Raw genomic sequence first — 19,024 nt, 5'->3', positions numbered from 1 at the left:
ATCCACAGCACCCAAGACATCGTGGCTCCCAATATAATCTTCCCATGGTGCCTCTTGTAGTATGTGGACTCCTACAAGGGTGATTAGCATCCCCACTGTGGGTGAACTGGATCTGGGTAGGGCTTGGCCTCTATAACAGAGTTTGATGTCTGTATTTCTCGCGTGGTATGACATGGTTGTTTTGATAAGTACTTTATTTTCTAGTAAATTTCAAGTGTATAAAAAACTTTAAATAGCAGTATAAAGTTTTCCACATTCACAAAATATTCCAATTTGTTTTACCCTGTGAGAGTGGGAGGGCCACTCTCCCAGGGAACCAGCACATAACCCCAAAGTGAGGAATAATTAAGGTTTCCACATTATAATCCTATCCACAGACCCGCTTCAACTTTCACCAGCTGCCCCAGCTTTGTGGAAATGTATTTTTCCATTCGAATCCAGTTTTCTCTTCTTGGAACCATCACTGGGGCTTTCCCTCACTTTAAAAACCTTGCTGGATTGAAAGTGTACAAGATGAGCATGATCTGGGTGGGCTTTCTGTATGGCTTCTTTCACTTGGGATGTTTTCACTGTTTATCCGCATTGTAACATTGATCATTATTTCATTCATTTTTTCCATTGGGATTAAAAACACATAACATTTGCCATTTAAACCATTTTTTAAAACCTTTTTTAAAAATTATTTTATTTTCTATTTTTTGACTGTGTCGGGTCTTTGTTGCTGCACGCAGGCTTTCTCTAGTTGCGGCGAGCGGGACTACTCTTTGTTGCCGTGTGCAGGCTTCTCATTGCGGTGGCTTCTCTTGTTACGGAGCACGGGCTCTAGGCGCACGGGTTTCAGTAGTTGTGGCATGAGGGCTCAGTAGCTGTGGCTCGCGGGCTTAGTTGCTCTGCGGTATTCAGGATCTTCCAGGACCAGCGCTTGAACCCGTGTCCCCTGCAATTGGCAGGCGGATTCTTAACCACTGTGCCACGAGGGAAGCCCCATTTAAACCATTTGTAAGTATACAGTTCTATGGCCTTAAGTACATTCACATTGTTGTAAAAATATCCTCACCATCCACCTCCAGAACTTTATTTTCCCCATGTGAAACCGTAGCCATTAAACACTAACACCCTTCAACCCCTGGCAACCTTATTCTACTTTGTCTTTGGATTTGACTTATCTGCATACCTCATACTAGTGGAATCATAGAACGTTTGTCCTTTTCGTGTCTGGCTGGTTTCACTTAGCATAATGACTTCAAGGTTCATCCACATTGTAGCATGTGTGAGAACTACCTTAGTTTTAAAGGTTGAATCATATTCCATTGCCTATGTACTACACTGTACTTATCCATTCATCTGTTGAAGGATGTGTTGTGTTGCCTCCACCTTTTGGCTATTGTGAATAATGTTGCTATGAATATGGGGTACAAATGTCTGTTCCAGTCCTTGCTTTCTAATATTCTGGGTGTACAGCCTGGAGTGGAATCAAGGGATCATACATTTTCCATGTTTTTGAGGAGCCACCACACAGTTTTCCACAGCGGCTGTATAATTTTACTTTATTCCTTTATATGACAGAATAATGCAGCTTATGGATCTACCTTATTTTGCTTATCCGTTTACCTGCTGATGGACATTTAAATCTTTCCTACCCTGGGCTATTGTGAACAGTGCTGCTATAAATAACTGGTGTACAAATTTTTGTTTGAACAACTGTTTTCCATTTTTGGGGTATATATCTAGGGGTGGAGTTGTTGAACCACATGGTAATTATATTTTATATTTTTGAGTAAATGCTAAAGGTTTGTACACATAGAATGCACCATTGTACATCTCCACAAGTAACTTTTAAGGGTTCCAATTTCTCTACATTGTTGCCAACATTTGTTATTTTTATTTACGTATTTTAAAATTTATTTTAAAATTTGTTTTTATTCTAGTGTGTGTGAAGGGGCATCACACTGTGGCTTTAATTTGCATTTTCATCATGACTACTGATGTTTGACATCTTTTCATGTCCTTGTTGACCGTTTGTATGTCTTGCCTGGAGAGCAGTCCATGCAAGCCATTTGTCTGTTTCAAAAATTTCATTGTTTGTCTTTCTGTTGATGAGTTGTAAAAGTCCTGGGTATATTCTAGGTAAAGAGTCTTATCAGATATATAATGTGCCAATATTGTCTTCCATTCTGTGGGCTGTCTTTTTACTTTCTGGATAGCCTCTTTTGATGCACAAAGGTTTGTAATTTTGAGGAAATCCAATGTATCTATTTTTTCTTTCATTTCTTATGCTTTACTGTCAAATCTAAGAAACCATTGCTAAATTCATGGTCGGGAAGATGTAATTCCTCGGTTTATTTGAGAGTTCATTCAGTCATCCCTCGGCGCCCACTAGGCCAGGCTTCAGGCCTGGGGCTGAGTCAGTGTGACGGTTCAGCGGTCACGGTTTAGGGTTATGGGTCATTGTTGGAGAGTATGGTAGAGGGTTGTGGTTAAAGGGTCAGGGATTAGAGTTTAGGGGTCAGTGGCGAGGGTCTAGGGGACTGGGGCTAGGGTTGTTAGGGGGTTATGGTTAGAGGTTAGGGTTCTTAGGGTAAAGGTTAGAGTTAGGTTTAAGCACAGTTGGCCCTCATTGCCCTCCCCTCTCCTTCTCTGTGAAGCCTCCAGAATGGATAGGACTTGCCCAGGGTCAAACAGGAGTCAGGGAGCTGAGGTGAAGAACTGTTTTTCTGGCCTCCCTTCCCCCGGGCCTGGGCTCTGAGAGAAGAATGAAATGTCTGTTCTTGTCTAGGACTGTTTCTTATCCAACTGAACCTCTGTCAAGGATTGGGGAGGGTGTCAGAAGTCATGCATGGTTTCCTTCTGCCCTCCTACCTGGGAAGGGTGATGCTGGCCCTACTCTGCCTGGGCAGTCCCAGGTTCCAGCACAGCCCAGACAGGAGGGCACTCAGTGGACATGTGTGGATTTATACAGGACTGGGTGCAGTGACCTGCCAGCCCCCGGATGCTGCCTTCTTGAGGGCTGGTGGGGCCCTCCTGGCACTGGAGGCATCCTTTGTCCCATCTGAGTGGGCATGAATAGATGATCAAGTCTCAGGCAGGACAGCCCTCGACCTCTGACTATCCAGGCAGGCATCTGTGGTCCTCTAGCTCAGTCCAGCCTGGGCATTGTCAGGCCCTCATGTACAGTTACGGAGCTGAGCATGATGCCGGGCAATTCAAGAGCTACCTGGGCAGTGTAGACATTCCTTTGAGAAGTTTCAACTACCAACATGCATGTGGCGGAGAAAAAGGCCTCCCGCTCACGGCCTCACAGGCTGCCAAGACAGGTAGTAATCCTCTAGACATTGGAGTGTGGCCCTGACACAACACCCATGCAGCAGACCATGGCCCTGCAATCCTCTGTCCTTTCAGTCGTTAGAAACTTTTGACATGCTTATTCATTAAGAATCAAAGATATGGGAGCAACTGGACCTCCCAGTGTGAGGTTTACACTGCCACTGCCATTGTCTTGGAGAGCCATATGCATCCGTGTGGCCTCGGGAAAGCCTGCCAACTATGCGTTCCATGGCATGGAATAATTCTCGAGCCTCCCGTTACTTCATTGCACAAGAGTTTCCTTACCACCCTAGCATTTGGTTTCTTCTTCTTAGTAAAGGAGAGAGAAGAAACTGGAAAAGGAGCAGTATTGTTTTTCAGGGATGGGCAATTAATATGGCCAGGGAGATGACATAACTCAGGGCTCCCTCCTCTCAGGGGCAGGAATGAGGTGTGTGTGTCTTCTGACGGCACATGGGGTGTTCTGGGCCAGCCTCTGAGATGTGAGGACCTGATGCCCAAGGAAAGAGACTTGAGTTTACCACCACCAATGATCCTGACTTTTCAGCAAGCGAAAGAACTTCTTGCAGTCTTGGGAGGGACAGTAAGAGCACTGGATGAGTCGCTGCAGCCCCTGACCCTAAGTGAACCCCTTTCTTCCTTTTGTGTCAGATTCTGTGCTGTGCAGTGAGCTGTCATTGACATAGAATCTGTTGCTTTCTCCCAGCCAGCATCTGTTCTCAGGCCCAAGTGCCTCAGTTTTCCTTTGGGAATTACATCTCACCTGCTTCCAGTCCAAACATTTGCAGAAGAATGACCCCATGTTCCACCCAGCTCGAAGATGGGTTTACAACCCACATCTAGCCAGTCCCATTTTCCATCTTCTGGTGATGGGTCAAGGATGAGAAGGCAACCCAAGCCAGACCAAAGGCATTTAAAACTATGACTTCCTTGGAATCTAAGAAAAGCAGAAACTCTTTCTCGGAAAATGGATGGTGAGTGGTTGTCAGCCTAGAACTGCTGTTGGCCCAAGTGCAGTGAGAGAGCCTGTGCCTGTGAATGGGGTCCCCCAAAGGCACTGAGCGGGACAAAGGTTTGGAGAGAAGCAAGGTCACCCTGAGAGGGTGTGAGCCACTGGACCTGCCAGGTCCAAACCCATTCTTCAACTTGCTACTTGCAAGTATTAATGTATTTCTACCCTTACAATAAATACTAATTTATTTTGCTTTCATAAGTGTGTCCAGTCGCTGGGAAAAGAAAAAGTCCTGGTTGATACATCTGAGTCAATAATCCCTGACCCTTCCTCAGGTGTCCTCACTGGGTAGGTGTGGCTGTGGGAGGTGAAGACCCTGGGTGGGGTCATATACTAGGGGAGCTGGCAAACAACTCTGTCCCTGCTCCTTCCCTGTCCCGGGAGAGGGAAAGCCTGGAACAGTGATAGCATAGCCAGTAGGGGAAGAGGTTCCTCAGTGGTTAATTGGCCTTTTTGTGTTTTCCTTAATTTAGGGTCCATTTTGGTAATGTGTTTTTACAAAGAAATCCCCCTTCTCCTCTAGATTTCCAGTTTGTTACAGCAGGTTTCTCTTATTTGATGTTTAATTTTTCCTGTCTAATTTTCTACAGAACCATGACAAATAATGAACAAATACTGATACTTTACTATTAACTGAAGTCCCTATTCACGTTCCCTTTGTTATACCTTTCCTTGTTCCAGGATCTCAGAGGACATGGGGTCATCATGTGTGTTTAGTCTCTTCTGGGCTGTGACAGTTGCTCAGACTCTCCTTGTTTCCATGACCTTGACAGCGTGTAGGAGGGCTGCTCAGGTATTGTATAGACTGCCGGGCGCTGGGATTTGCTTGGTGGTTTTGTCGTGGTTAGACTTGGCTTTGAAAAAGCAGGCCACAGAGGTGAAGTGCTTCCTCTTCACTATATATCAAGAGGACGGGCTCTTAAGGGAACTTCTCCCTTATATTCTTAATTTTGGTCACCCAGCTGAGGTAACGTTTGTCAGGTTTTACCACAGTGAGGTTAATTTTTTCCCATGTCCATCCTGTGTGTCTTATGTAGGAGGAAGTCATAATGCAGAAGCCACACTTGAGGAGAGAAGGGTTAGCTTCACATCCTTGATGGACAGCTGAGTGGCTATATACATTGTTTAGAAGCTTTCTGCATAGGAGATTTCTATTTAACACCATTCTTCAAAAACTATGTAATTTATTTTTACCAGTTTGGACACGTGAATAATTATTGTAAACTTTTGGTTATAATCCAGCACTACATTATTAGACTGCTTAGTTCATTCTTGCTTTGGCTGTTGAGAGCTTTTTCCATTTGCTCTTGTTTTCATTTTACATAATTTTCCTTTTGTGGGTTTTAAAAATTTTTGGTACTTCTTTACTTTCTGATATTTTAAGATTATCCTGCTTCATATATTTACTGTCTCAGTCCTACCATCAGCCCTTTCTTCAAAGAGCCCTTGTTCCTTTTATTAGCGAATGGTATTAAAAACTTACATGCGGGAGCTAAATATGCTCTGCTGACAGTACATAGAAATATGTGCATGTATCCCAGCCTATGCATATACACATAATTATAAAGATTTCCATGTGGAACTATGTGCAGGCTAAAGAGAGTTTATACTGATATCTCCAACCGGATCTGTTATGACATGGATATTGTAACCTTCTCCCTTTGTTTGACTGTAACATCCAACTCCAGTGGTAAGAAACCTGGCTTCCACCATTTGTCATTTATTAAATTCAGTGATTGTTCCATTTGGCGACTGATATTGTAGTTTCAGTACTGTTAGCTGCTGCCCCTCATGGGAAAGAACATAGAGTCCACTGTGTGTGTATGGCACATTTTGTCTTTGGCCTACAGATTCTGTACATTTCCAAAGTTAACTTAGGTCAGCCCATTTGTCCCACTACCAACAGCGAGTTTTTTCATACATTTCTGAATCAGTTAGCTTCTTCGTTACCTTCTGTATCCCAGTCTTTGACACTCCCATATCCTAGGTAGCTAAGTTTGGATAGATTGTAAATTGCTTGTTGGGTTGTAAAAATCTGTGGGTGTAGCCAGATGCATAGTGACAGGTATTCACCACTGACGTATCATATGGACTGTTTCAGCCACATGTTCCGTAAACTGCTCCCGTGTCAGTTCTGCCCTTTCTAGCACGTCGTGTAAAGGAGGTCACACAGTGCGCAGCCCTCAGGCTGGATTCCTTCACTTAGCAATGTAAGTGTTCGGTGCATCTATTGTTTTTTTCCACGGGTTGATGGTCGTCCATTCCTTTATATCTCTGAATACTATTGCACTGCATGTATATGAGAGGAAAAATAATTTTCCCTCTACACTTCTATGTTCTTTATTGAGATCTCCTTTGTAATGAAAAAGAGACAAACTGGAGAAAACAATCAGAAGTTTAATATATACAATGTGTACCTCCTGTATACTTGAAAGATACCCAGGAAAACTGAGTCACTGAAATGGCCCAAGCCGCTACCTTAAATGCTATCTTCTGCTGAGAAGAAAAGAAAGATGTTAGGGAATGGAGGCAGCCATTTAAGGGATATTATTAGGCAAAGCCCAGTAAACAAGGGTTTGGTTGTTACAAAGATTTACATCCAGGCCTATTTCATTGACAAGCTTTTTTTTTTTTTTTAAACATTTATTTATTTGGCTGCGCCGGGTCTTAGTTGCGGCCTGTGGAATCTTTAGTTGCGGCATGCGGGCTCTTAATTGCAGCATGCAGGATCTAGTTCCCTGACCAGGGATTGAACCCTGGTCCCCTGCGTTGGGAGCATGGAGTCTTAACCACAGGACCAGCAGGGAAGTCCCAACAAGCTTTTCTTGATATTTAGTCATCATTCAATTCCTGGTCCAGAGAGGGACATACCCTTACAAATGGAGATATCCTTAATAAATGTAAATTTTTCTCCTAAAAGAGCATTTTCCACTTGGTTTTGAAAGATTCTCCTGGGTCTGCTGTTTCTCAAATTAATCAGTCCAAAATAATCCTGTTTTCAAATGGGCAGCATATTTTGGGGTGGTGTATTCTGCTCCCCTTGACATGTATGTGCCCTAATTTGCTTATGAATTCATCTACAGAAGGACATCCTGATATCTAAGTTTTTAGCGATTATGAATAGAGCTGCTGTGCATTACTTGATGCTAGTTTTGGTTTGAACACAGTTTTTCAAAGCAGTTGCCTAAATACAAGAGGTACACTTCCTGGATCCTAAGGTGAGACTTTTTGATTTGGAAAAAACTGCCAAGCTGTCTTCCGAAGTTGGTTGTACGTGCATCCACCAGCATCTTGAGTTTATTCTTTTCCATTGTGTCTTCAGTTTCTTTATCAATGCTTTATAGTTTTCTGAGTATAGGTCTTTCATGTCCTTGGTTAAATTTATTCCTAAATAGTTCGTTCTTTTTGATGGAATTGTAAATGGGATTGTTTTCTTAATTTTTCTTGCTGGTGGTTCATTATTAGTGTATAGAAACAAAGCTGATTTGTGTATATTGATTCCATATTTTGCAACTTTACTGAATTTATTTTATTTATTTATTTCAGTACTTGGACCTCTCACTGTTGTGGCCTCTCCCGTTGCGGAGCACAGGCTCCGGAGGCGCAGGCTCAGCGGCCATGGCTCACGGGCCCAGCTGCTCCGTGGCATGTGGGATCTTCCCGGACTGGGGCACGAACCCGTGTCCCCTGCATCGGCAGGCGGACCCTCAACTACTGCGCCACCACGGAAGCCCTGAATTTATCTTTCAACATATTTTTTGAAGTAATGTGAAAAATTGCAATACCAAAATCTCACAGTTTCTACTGCACCCCAGGTAATCCCCAGGACCCAAGACATGGTAGCTACTAATATACTCTTCCCACGGTGCCTCTTAATACCATGCAGACTCCTACAAGGGAAATAAATATCACAACTTTGGTTGAACTTGGTCTGGGTAAGTCTTGGCCTCTATAACAAAATTTGATGTCTGTCTTATCTGATTTTCTGTCATGATACTGACATGGTTGTCTAGAAAAGTAATTTACTTTCCAGTAATTTAAAATGTACAGAAGAATTGCAATAATGGCAAAAAGTACTCACATTTGCCGCTTCACACAAAATGCTCAGTGTGTTTTGCCCACGGAACCAGCACATAACCGCTAAATGAAGAAATCCTGATGTCCACATTATAATTTAATACTCAGTCCCACTTCAACTTTCACCTACTCTCCCAACTGTATGAAAATGTCTTTTTCCATCCTGATCCAGTTTTCTTTTTCTGGACCCATTACTGAGTTTCCCCCTCATTTGGACAACTGTGATGGATTTGAAGCAGACAAGATGAATATGGGATCTAGGTGGCCTTTTCTGTATGGCTTTGTTCACTAAGAATGTTTTTAATGTTTATTTTTGTAACAAATATCAGCGCTACACTTTTTTTTCATTGTCATTAAAAATACAAAACACGACTTTAGCATTTAATTCACTTTACATATACAGTTTTGTGGTATTAACTACCTTCATATAGTTGCACAAACAAGTTAACTAACATGTGTACCTCCTGTGTGCATGGCAGATACCCAGGAAATTGAGTAACACCCTGAAATGGCCCAAGACATCACCTTAAATACCGTCTTCATCTAAAAGGAAAAAAAAGAAAGGCTATAGTTGTTTCTGTCTACATTCATTTGATTGTATATGGTTTCCAATTGATGTTGTATAACTAGTTGTGGAGAAGTCATGGGACAGGTGGCTCCATTTCAGTTTGAATTTCCAAATTTAGTGGATTCTGCAGGCTTGATGCAAGGTTTACAAACTTCATATTGGATCAGGACATCCCATCGTGTAACTGGTATTCATGGTTTGTTCAACAAAGTTCTCTGTGATATGAGTTCATCCCGGAGTAATCCAGGTTAGTTTCTGTTATACATTTGTCCCAGGATGAAAGGACAAGAGAAATAAGGCCTAATTTATAAAAGTGCCTTCAAACTAATTGATACTGAAGTATAGTTGACCTACAAAGTTGTGTTAATTTCTACTGTACAGCAAAGTGATTCATATATACATATTTTTCATATTATTTTCCATTATGGTTTATTACAGGGTATTGAATACAGTTCTCTGTGCTGTACAGTAAGACCTTGTTTATCCATCCTATATATAATAATTTGCATCTACTAATCCCATACTCCCAATCCATCCCGCTCCCCTGTCTTCCCCTTGACAACCGCAAGTCTGTTTTCTATATTTGTGAGTCTGTTTTTGTTCTGTAGATAGGTTCATTTGGGCCTCATTTTATAATCCACATATAAGTGATATCATATGGTATTTGTTGTTCTCTGTCTGACTTACTTCACTTTGTATGATAATCTCTAGGTCCAACCATGTAGCTGCAAATGGCATTATTTCATTCTGTTTATGGCTGAATAATATTCCATTGTATATATGTACCACATCTTCTATATCCATTCATCTACTGAGGGACATTCAGGTTGCTTCCATGTCTTGGCTATTGTGAATACTGCTGCTGTGAATGCTGGGGTGCATGTATCTTTTCAAATTATAGTTTTTTCTGGATATGTGCCCAGGAGTGGGATTGCTGGTTCATATGGTAGTTCTGTTTTTAGTTTTTGAGGAACCTCCATACTGTTTTCCATAGTGGCTGCATCAATTTACATTCCCACCAATAGTGTAGGAGGGTCCCCTCTTCTCCACACCCCTTCCAGCATTTATTTCTAGACATTTTAATTATGGCCATTCTGACCACTACGAGGTGATAACTCACTGTAGCTTTGATTTGCATTCTCTAATGATTAGCGATGTGGAGCGTCTTTTCAGGTGCCTCTTGGCCATCTGTATGTCTTTGGAGAAATGTCTATTTAGACCTTCTGCCTATTTTTTAATGTTTTTTCTTTTTTGAGTTGTATGAGCTCTTTGTATATTTTAGAATTAAGCCCCTGTTGGTCGCGTCATTTGCAGGTATTTTCACCCAAACAGTGAGCACAAGTTCTGGAACAACGGGATACCCACATGCAGAAGAGTAAAGTTGGACCCTTACCTCCCCCCACCCCATATACAAAATCAACGCAAAATGGACCAAAGGCCTAGATGCAAGAACCAAAATTATAAAACTCTTAGAAGAAAACATGAGAGTAAATCTTCATGACCTTGGATTTGGTCATGATTTCTTAGATCTACCAAAAGCACAAGCAACAAAAGACAAAATAGATGAATTGGATTTCCTCAAAGTGAAAAACAGTTGTGTATAAAAGGAGCAAGGAATAAGATAATCCACCATCCAAAATGGCCCAAGATGTTCGCAAACCATGTATCTGATAAAGGACTAGCCCAGCAGCCAAGCCCCCGGTGGTCCAGGGGAGTGTCTGTGCGGCCCCTCCCGTCCTCGGTGATCAGGGGATTTCAGGCCCCACAGCACCCGAGGGGTGGACACGGGTCGTCCTCAGCACCCTCAGGGAGTGAGTGCTGGATGGTTTTGAGCCCAGATGCCCTCCCACTACTGCCCTCAAAGGGTGAAGGCTTCAGCATGCCTCCAGAAGGACACAGAGTATTTGCAAGTCTTTGAGAACCAAGGGGACAGTCTTCACTTTTCTGAAAGGGCATCTTATTATTTCACAGCATGACCATTTTCAATCTGGCTCTCAGGGGTGCCCTCCCACCTCCCTGATTTCTCTGAGAGTGGCCATGGGGGTTTAGCTGTCCCCAGTCCCCACACCAGGTGACAAGGCCAGTGGGGCCAGACCCTGGTGGTCCTTAGCTTCGCTGGAGACTAACCCAGACTCTCAGCCTGCGATTGAACGTGGATGCCCCTGCTTCTCCCCATCACCTATTCTCATCTCTTCCTCTGTCTCCCTTCCTCTTGCTTTTCAGTCTCAGGTTTACCTGACGGCCACCACTCACAGCTCCCGCAGAGCCCAGAGATTTCTCCTGGAAGGAAAGGTTCTGGAAAATCAGAGGGATAAATAAAGGATGCAGCTGATTCCCGCCTTGTGCTGACGCCCAAGAGGGTGAGGAGAGTCAGTGTTTTCTCATTAGAATTTTAAATCCTCCAAGTAATAGACCTTTGGGGGGCATCCAGTGTCTCCTGCTCATTCTAATAATGTCATTCCTGGATTTTAGTGTGGTAAATAATTTATATTATAAATATGCTGAGGGGGATATCCATTTTAAAAATGTTAGAGGTAACTCCAAGGGATTTACAACAAACAAGGACACAGAACCCTGTGTCCAGACACTGGCTGAGAGACTCCTACCCTGACCGCAGCCCCCTGGAGGGCAGAGTGGCCATGACTCTCCTCCCGCAGGTGAGCCTACACAGGCACATCCCACGTGGGACCACTGCATCGCAGAATCTTAGAGTAGCTGATGGCAGGCAGCTGGCTAGAGATGCGGACAAGAGAAAACTGCCCAGCAGCCTGGGACAGCCCTGGGGTGAGGCCTTAGGAAGGGCCAGTGTCAGAGATAACTTGAAGAGAGTTCAGGCTGTTAAGGACATCGTCAGAGATGCACTTAGGGACATATTCAGGGCCTTAGTTATGGACAGGATCAGGGCATTATTTAGTGACAGCTCAGACTATAAGGGACAGCATCAGGGCCTAAGTTAGGGACAGTGTCAGTGCTTCACTTAGAGATAACGTGAGAGCCTTAGTTAGACACAGTTCAGGCTGTTACTTAGGGATATCTTCAGGGCCTTAGAGCCAGCATCATGGCCATAATTAGAACCAGTGTCAGGGCATTAGTTAGGGCCAAAACTAGGGTGTTAGTTAGGGAAAGAGTCAGGTCATTAGTTACAGACAGTGTCAGGGTTTTAGGTAGGGACAGCGGCAAGTCCTTAGTTAAGGTGTGAGGCCTCACTTAGGGGCAGCGTCAGGATGTTAGTTAGGGAGAGTCAGGACATTAGAATTTCAGATTCTGAGGTAGAGACAGCATCAGGGCCTTAGTTAGGGACAGCATCAGAGACTTACCTAAGGACATATTCAGGGCCTTAGTTATGGACAGGATCAGGGTGATACAGAGGAACACCTAAGGGTATTAAGGACATCTTCAGGGCCTCAATTAGGGACAGCATCAGGGTGTTAGGGAAAGAGTCGGCCGTTACTATAGACAGTGACAGTGCCTCAGGTAGAGACATCATCACAGCCTTAGTTAGGAAGAGGGTCAGGGCCTTGGGGAGGGACAGGGTCAGGCCAACAGTGAGGGACATCTAAGGCTATTAGGGACATCGTCAAGGCCTTAGATTGGACCAGCATCAGGGCTGTAGTGTCGACCAGTGTCAGGGCATTAATGAAGGACAGAATTAGGGTGTTAGTTAGGGTAAGAGTCAGGTCATTAGTTACAGACAGTTTTAGGGCCTCAGGTAGAATCGGCATCAAGGCCTTAGTTAGGAAGAGCATCAGGGCCTCAGTTAGGTTCAGCATCAGGACGTTAGTTAGGGCCAGCAACAGGGCCTTAGTTAGGGACAGTGTTATCAGGCCCTCAGCGATCACTTGAGGGCCATCGTAAGAGACAGTGTAGGCCGTTAGTTAGGGACACTACAGAGATTTTCTTAGGGGTATATTCAGGGCCTTAGGAAGAGAATCAGGGTGTTATTTTGTGACCGCTTAGGCACTAAGGGACAGCATCAAAGCCTAAGTTAGGGAGGGTGTCAGCGTCTTGGGGATAGTGTTAGAGACTTTGTAAGTTATAGCTTAGGCCATTAGCTAGGGACAGTGTCAGGGGCTTATTAAGGGCAGTGTCAGAGACTTAATGAGGGACATCTTCAGGGCCTTAGTTATGGACAGGATCAGGTCCATACTTGGGACCAGTGTCAGGCCGTTATTTAGGGGCAGTGTCAGGGCCTTCTGTAGAGACAGCATCAAGACCGTTAGTTAGGAAGAGGGTCAGGGCCTTAGGACAGGGTCAGAGACGTCCTCAGGCACATATTCAGGGCCTTAGTAATGGACAGGATCAGGACCCCAGTGAGGGACATCTAAGTCTATGAGGGACATCGTCAGGGCCTTAGATACGGTCAGCATCAGGGCCGTAGTTAGGACCAGTGTCAGGGCGTTATTTAGGGACAAAATTAGGATGTTAGTTAAGGAAAAAGTCAGGAAATTAGTTACGGACAGTGTCAGCTTCTCAGATAGAGACTTCAAGGTCTTAGTGAGGGCATCAGCATCTCAGGTAGGAGCTGTATCAGGCCGTTTCTTAAAGACAGTGTCAAGGCCTTAATTAGGGAGAGTGTCAGGGATTCAGAGAAAAACTTGAGGGCCTTAGTAAGAGACACTTCAGGCTGTTCATTAGGGACATCATCAGGGCGTTATGGACAGGGTCAGGGTATTAGTGAAAGACAGCTCAGGCAATTAGGCACACCGTCAGGGCCTTGGGTAGGGGCAGCGTCACGGAGTAGTTGGGGAAAGAGTGAGGCCGTTAGGTAAAGACAGACTCAGGGTCTTAGTTAGAGACAGTGACAGGTTCTTCATTAGGGACACTGTCATGGCCTCAGTTAAAGATAACTTGAGGGTCTTAGTTAGAGATAGTGTCAGGGACTTAGTTATGGACATCATTAGGGCCTCAGTTAGAGGTAATTTGAGGGCCTTAGTAAGAGACATTTTGGGTCATTAGTGACATTATCTGGACCTTAGTGTCGTCTTCAGTACATCATTTATGGGCTGCATCAGGGCATTAATGAGGGACAGCTGAAGTTATAGGGACCATATCAGGGTCTTAGTTAGGGACTGTGTCAGAACCTTTGTTAGGGAAAGAGTGAGGCCACTAGTTAAAGACAGACTCAGGGCCTTAGTTAGAGACAGCCTCAGTCATTAATTAGGGGGAGTGTAAGGGCCTCAGTTAAAGATAAGTTGAGGGCCTTTGTTAAGGACAGCCTCCAGGCCTCAGTTAGGGACAGGTTCACAGCCTCGGGACTAAATTCAGGGCCTTAGTTAGGGACAGCATCAGGGATTTAGTTAGCATAAGAGGCTCGACATTAGCTAAAGACAAGGTTAGGTTGAGGTCTAGGGATAGCGTCAGGAAATGACCTAGGGATAGTGTCAAGGCAATAGCTACTTAGAGCATCATTGTCTAATTTAGGACCAGTGTCAGGGCTTTAGGTAGGGACAGCGTCAGAGCCTGACTTAGGGAGAGTGACAGGGCCTGAGTGAGGCCTAGCGTCAGGCCCTTAGCTGGGGACACTGTCAGGGCATGATGTAGGAGCAGTATCAGGGCCTTTGTTGGGTCAGCAATAGGGTCTTAGTTAAAGACATGATCAGGGCCTGAGAGAGTCACAGCGACAAGGCCTCAGGTAGGCATAGCTTCAGGGCCTGAGTTAGGCACAGCCTTAGGTCTTCACTTAGGGACAGCGACAGGACTTTCTTAGGGACAGTGTCAGGCCCTTGGTTAGGAATGGGTCAGGATATTAGCTCAGGATAGTGTCTGGATTTTAGTTATTGCCGGTAGCAGGGCCTATATTAGGGACAGATTCCGGGCCTTAGTTAGAGACAGTGTCAGGGCCTTAGTTAGGACTAGTCTGGGCCTTAGTTAGGGAGAGTGTTAAGGCTTCAGTGAGGATAAGAGGCAGGAAATTAGCTCAGGACAGAGTCAGCTTCCAGGCCAGTGATAGTGTCAGGAAATGAGCTAGGGGTAGCATGAGGATGTTAGTTATTGAGAGCATCAGGGCCTTAGTTAGGACCAGTGTCAGGGCTTGATGTAGGGGTAGCGTCAGAGCCTAACTATGGTACGGCAACAGGGCCTAAGTGAGGCCTATCTCTAGGGCCTGAGTGAGGGACAGTGTCAGGGCATGACCTAGGAGCAGGATAAGGGCCTCTGTAGGATCAGCATTGGGGTCGTCGTTAAAGACATTCTCAGGGCGTCTGTTAGGGACATTCTCAGTGCCTCACTTAGGGGCAGGGTCAGGGCTTACTTTGGGACAGTTTCAGGACCTTGGTAAGACATGGGTCAGGATATTAGCTCAGGATAATGTCAGGACTTTAGATATTGATGGCCGCAGGGCCTTAGAGACAGTGTCAGGGCCTGACTTAGGACGAGCATCAGAGCCTTTGTAAGGTACAGTGTCAGGGACTGAGTTAGGTGTTGTGTCAGGGCCTAAGTTAGGACCAGCCTCCAGGCCTCAGTTAGGGACAGGTTCACGGCCTCGGGACCAATTTCGGGGCCATAGTTAGGGACAGCATCAGGGATATAGTTAGTATAGGAGACTCGACCTTAGTTAAAGGCAAGGTTAGGTTAAGGTCTAGGGATAGTGTCAGGACATGACCTAGGGATAGTGCCAAGATCTTAGTTACTTAGAGCATCAGGGCCGAATTTAGGACCAGTGTCAGGGCTTCAGGTAGGGACAGCCTCACAGCCAGACTTAGGAAGAGTGACAGGGCTTGAGTGAGGCCTAGCGTCAGGGCCTTAGCTAGGGACAGTATCAGGGCATGACTTAGGAGCAGCATAAGGGCCTCGGTAGGATCAGCCTCAGGGGCTTTGCTAAAGCCATTATGAGGGCCTCTGTTAGGGACAGCCTCGGGGCCTCACTTAGGGACAGCGTCAGGGCTTACTTAGGGACAGTTTCAGGACCTTGGTAAGAGATTGGTCAGGAAATTAGTTCAGGATAGTGTCAGGACATTAGATATTGAGGGCAGCAGGGCCTTAGTTAGAGACAGTGTCAGGGCCTGTGTTAGGACTAGCATCAGAGCCTCTGTTAGGTACCGTGTCAGGGCCTGAGTTAGGAATAGTGTTAGGGCATTAGTGAGGGACAGTTCTGGGCCGGATTTAGGACGAGCATCTAGGCCTTAGTTAGGGACATTGTCAGGGCCTTGGGACTAAATTCAGGGTCAGTGTTAGGCACAGTGTAAGGGCTTCAGTTAGCATAAGAGGCAGGACATTTGCTAGGGACAGGGTTAGGGTAAAGTTTATGGATCGTGTCAGGAAATGACCTAGGGATAGTGTCAAGACCTTAGTCACTGAGAGTATCAGGGCCTTATTTAAAACCAGTATCATGGCTTCAGGTAGGGACAGCGTCAGAGCCTGACTTAGGGAGAGTGACAGGGCCTGAGTGAGGCCTAGCGTCAGGCCCTTAGCTGGGGACACTGTCAGGGCATGATGTAGGAGCAGATTCAGGGCCTTTGTTGAATCAGCAATAGGGTCTTAGTTAAAGACATGATCAGGGCCTGAGGTAGTCACAGCGACAAGGCCTCAGGTAGGCATAGCTTCAGGGCCTGAGTTAGGCACAGCCTCAGGCCTTTACTTAGGGACAGCGACAGGGCTTTCTTAGGGACAGTGTCAGGCCCTTGGTTAGGAATGGGTCAGGATATTAGCTCCGGATAGTGTCCGGATTTTAGTTATTGCCGGTAGCAGGGCCTATATTAGGGACAGATTCCGGGCCTTAGTCAGAGACAGTGTCAGGGCCTTAGTTAGGAGTAGTCAGGGCCTTAGTTAGGGAGACCATTAGGGCTTCCCTGAGGATAAGAGGCAGGAAATTAGCTTGGGACAGAGTCAGCTTCCAGGCCAGGGATAGTGTCAGGAAATGAGCTAGCGATACAGCGTGAAGACATTGGTTACTGAGAGCATCAGGGCCTTAATCAGGACCAGTGTCAGGGCTTGATGTAGGGATAGCGTCAGAGTCTAACTAAGGTACGGCAACAGGGCCTAAGTGAGGCCTAGGTTTAGGGCCTGAGTTAGGGACAGTGTCATGGCCTTGGGACTAAATTCAGGGCCTGAGGTATTCACAGCATAAGGGCTTCAGTTAGCTTAAGAGGCAGGACATTTGCTAGGGACAAGGTTAGGGTAAAGTTTAGGGATCATGTCAGGAAATGACCTAGGGATAGTGACAAGACCTTAGTTACTGATAGTATCAGGGCCTTATTTAGGAGCAGTGTCAGAGCTTCAGGTAGGGACAGCATCAGAGCCTGACTTAGGGAGAGCAACAGGGCCTGAGTGAGGCCTAGCGTCAAGCCCTTAGCTGGGGACACTGTCAGGGCATGATGTAGGAGCAGATTCAGGGCCTTTGTTGAATCAGCAATAGGGTCTTAGTTAAAGACATGATCAGGGCCTGAGGTAGTCACAGCGACAAGGCCTCAGGTAGGCATAGCTTCAAGGCGTGAGTTAGGCACAGCCTCAGGCCTTCACTTAGGGACAGCGACAGGGCTTTCTTAGGGACAGTGTCAGGCCCTTGGTTAGGAATGGGTCAGGATATTAGCTCTGGATAGTGTCCGGATTTTAGTTATTGCCGGCAGCAGGGCCTATATTAGGGACAGATTCCGGGCCTTAGTTAGAGACAGTGTCAGGGCCTTAGTTAGGACTAGTCTGGGCCTTAGTTAGGGAGAGCATTAAGGCTTCAGTGAGGATAAGAGGCAGGAAATTAGCTCGGGACAGAGTCAGCTTCCAGGCCACAGATAGTGTCAGGAAATGAGCTAGGGATAGCGTGAAGACATTAATTATTGAGAGCATCAGGGCCTTAGTTGGGGCCAGTGTCAGGGCCTTAATCACGACCAGTGTCAGGGCTTGATGTAGGCAGTGTCAGAGCCTAACTAAGGTATGGCAACAGGGCCTAAGTGAGGCCTATCTCTAGGGCCTGAGTGAGGGACAGTGTCAGGGCATGACCTAGGAGCAGGATAAGGGCCTCTGTAGGATCAGCATTAGGGTCTTCATTAAAGACATTCTCAGGGCCTCACTTAGGGGCAGGGTCAGGGCTTACTTTGGGACAGTTTCAGGACCTTGGTAAGACATGGGTCAGGATATTAGCTCAGGATAATGTCAGGACTTTAGATATTGACGGCAGCAGGGCCTTAGAGACAGTGCCAGGGCCTGACTTAGGATAAGCATCAGAGCCTTTGTTAGGTACAGTGTCAAGGACTGAGTTAGGAATAGTGTTAGGGCCTCAGGGACAGTGTCAGGGCCGGATTTAGGACAAGCATCTAGGCCTTAGTTAGGGACAGTGTCAGGGCCTTGGGACTAAATTCGGGGTCTGAGTTAGATACAGCATAAGGTCTTCAGTTAGTGTAAGAGGCAGGACAGTTGCTAGGGACAGGGTTAGGGTAAAGTTTAGGGATCATGTCAGGAAATGACCTAGGGATAGTGTCAAGACCTTAGTTACTGAGAGTATCAGGGCCTTATTTAGGACCAGTATCATGGCTTCAGGTAGGGACAGCATCAGAGCCTGACTTAGGGAGAGTGACAGGGCGTGAGTGAGGCGTAGCGTCCGGCCCTTAGCTGGGGACACTGTCAGGGCATGATGTAGGAGCAGTATCAGGGCCTTTGTTGGGTCAGCAATAGGGTCTTAGTTAAAGACATGATCAGGGCCTGAGAGAGTCACAGCGACAAAGCCTCAGGTAGGCATAGCTTCAAGGCGTGAGTTAGGCACAGCCTTAGGTCTTCACTTAGGGACAGCGACAGGACTTTCTTAGGGACAGTGTCAGGCCCTTGGTTAGGAATGGGTCAGGATATTAGCTCAGGATAGTGTCCGGATTTTAGTTATTGCCGGTAGCAGGGCCTATATTAGGGACAGATTCCGGGCCTTAGTTAGAGACAGTGTCAGGGCCTTAGTTAGGACTAGTCTGGGCCTTAGTTAGGGAGAGTGTTAAGGCTTCAGTGAGGATAAGAGGCAGGAAATTAGCTCGGGATAGAGTCAGCTTCCAGACCAGGGATAGTGTCAGGAAATGAGCTAGGGATAGCGTGAAGACCTTAGTTATTGAGAGCATCAGGGCCTTAGTTAG

At 45.7% G+C, this 19,024-nt stretch overlaps 1 long non-coding RNA gene across 1 annotated transcript; it reads left to right on the top strand.

The window, feature by feature from the left end:
* The first annotated feature begins 14,167 nt into the window (after window positions 1-14,167).
* LOC125961627 (uncharacterized) lies at window positions 14,168-18,521 on the top strand. Its single transcript, XR_007472568.1, has 3 exons — window positions 14,168-14,318; window positions 15,551-16,318; window positions 18,450-18,521. It is a non-coding gene; the product is annotated as an uncharacterized LOC125961627 (long non-coding RNA).
* The last annotated feature ends 503 nt before the right edge of the window (window positions 18,522-19,024 follow it).

Source organism: Orcinus orca, chromosome 17 (assembly GCF_937001465.1).
Source record: "Orcinus orca chromosome 17, mOrcOrc1.1, whole genome shotgun sequence".
NCBI classification, from domain to species: Eukaryota; Metazoa; Chordata; class Mammalia; order Artiodactyla; family Delphinidae; genus Orcinus; species Orcinus orca.
This window is presented reverse-complemented; position numbering and strand designations above follow the sequence as displayed.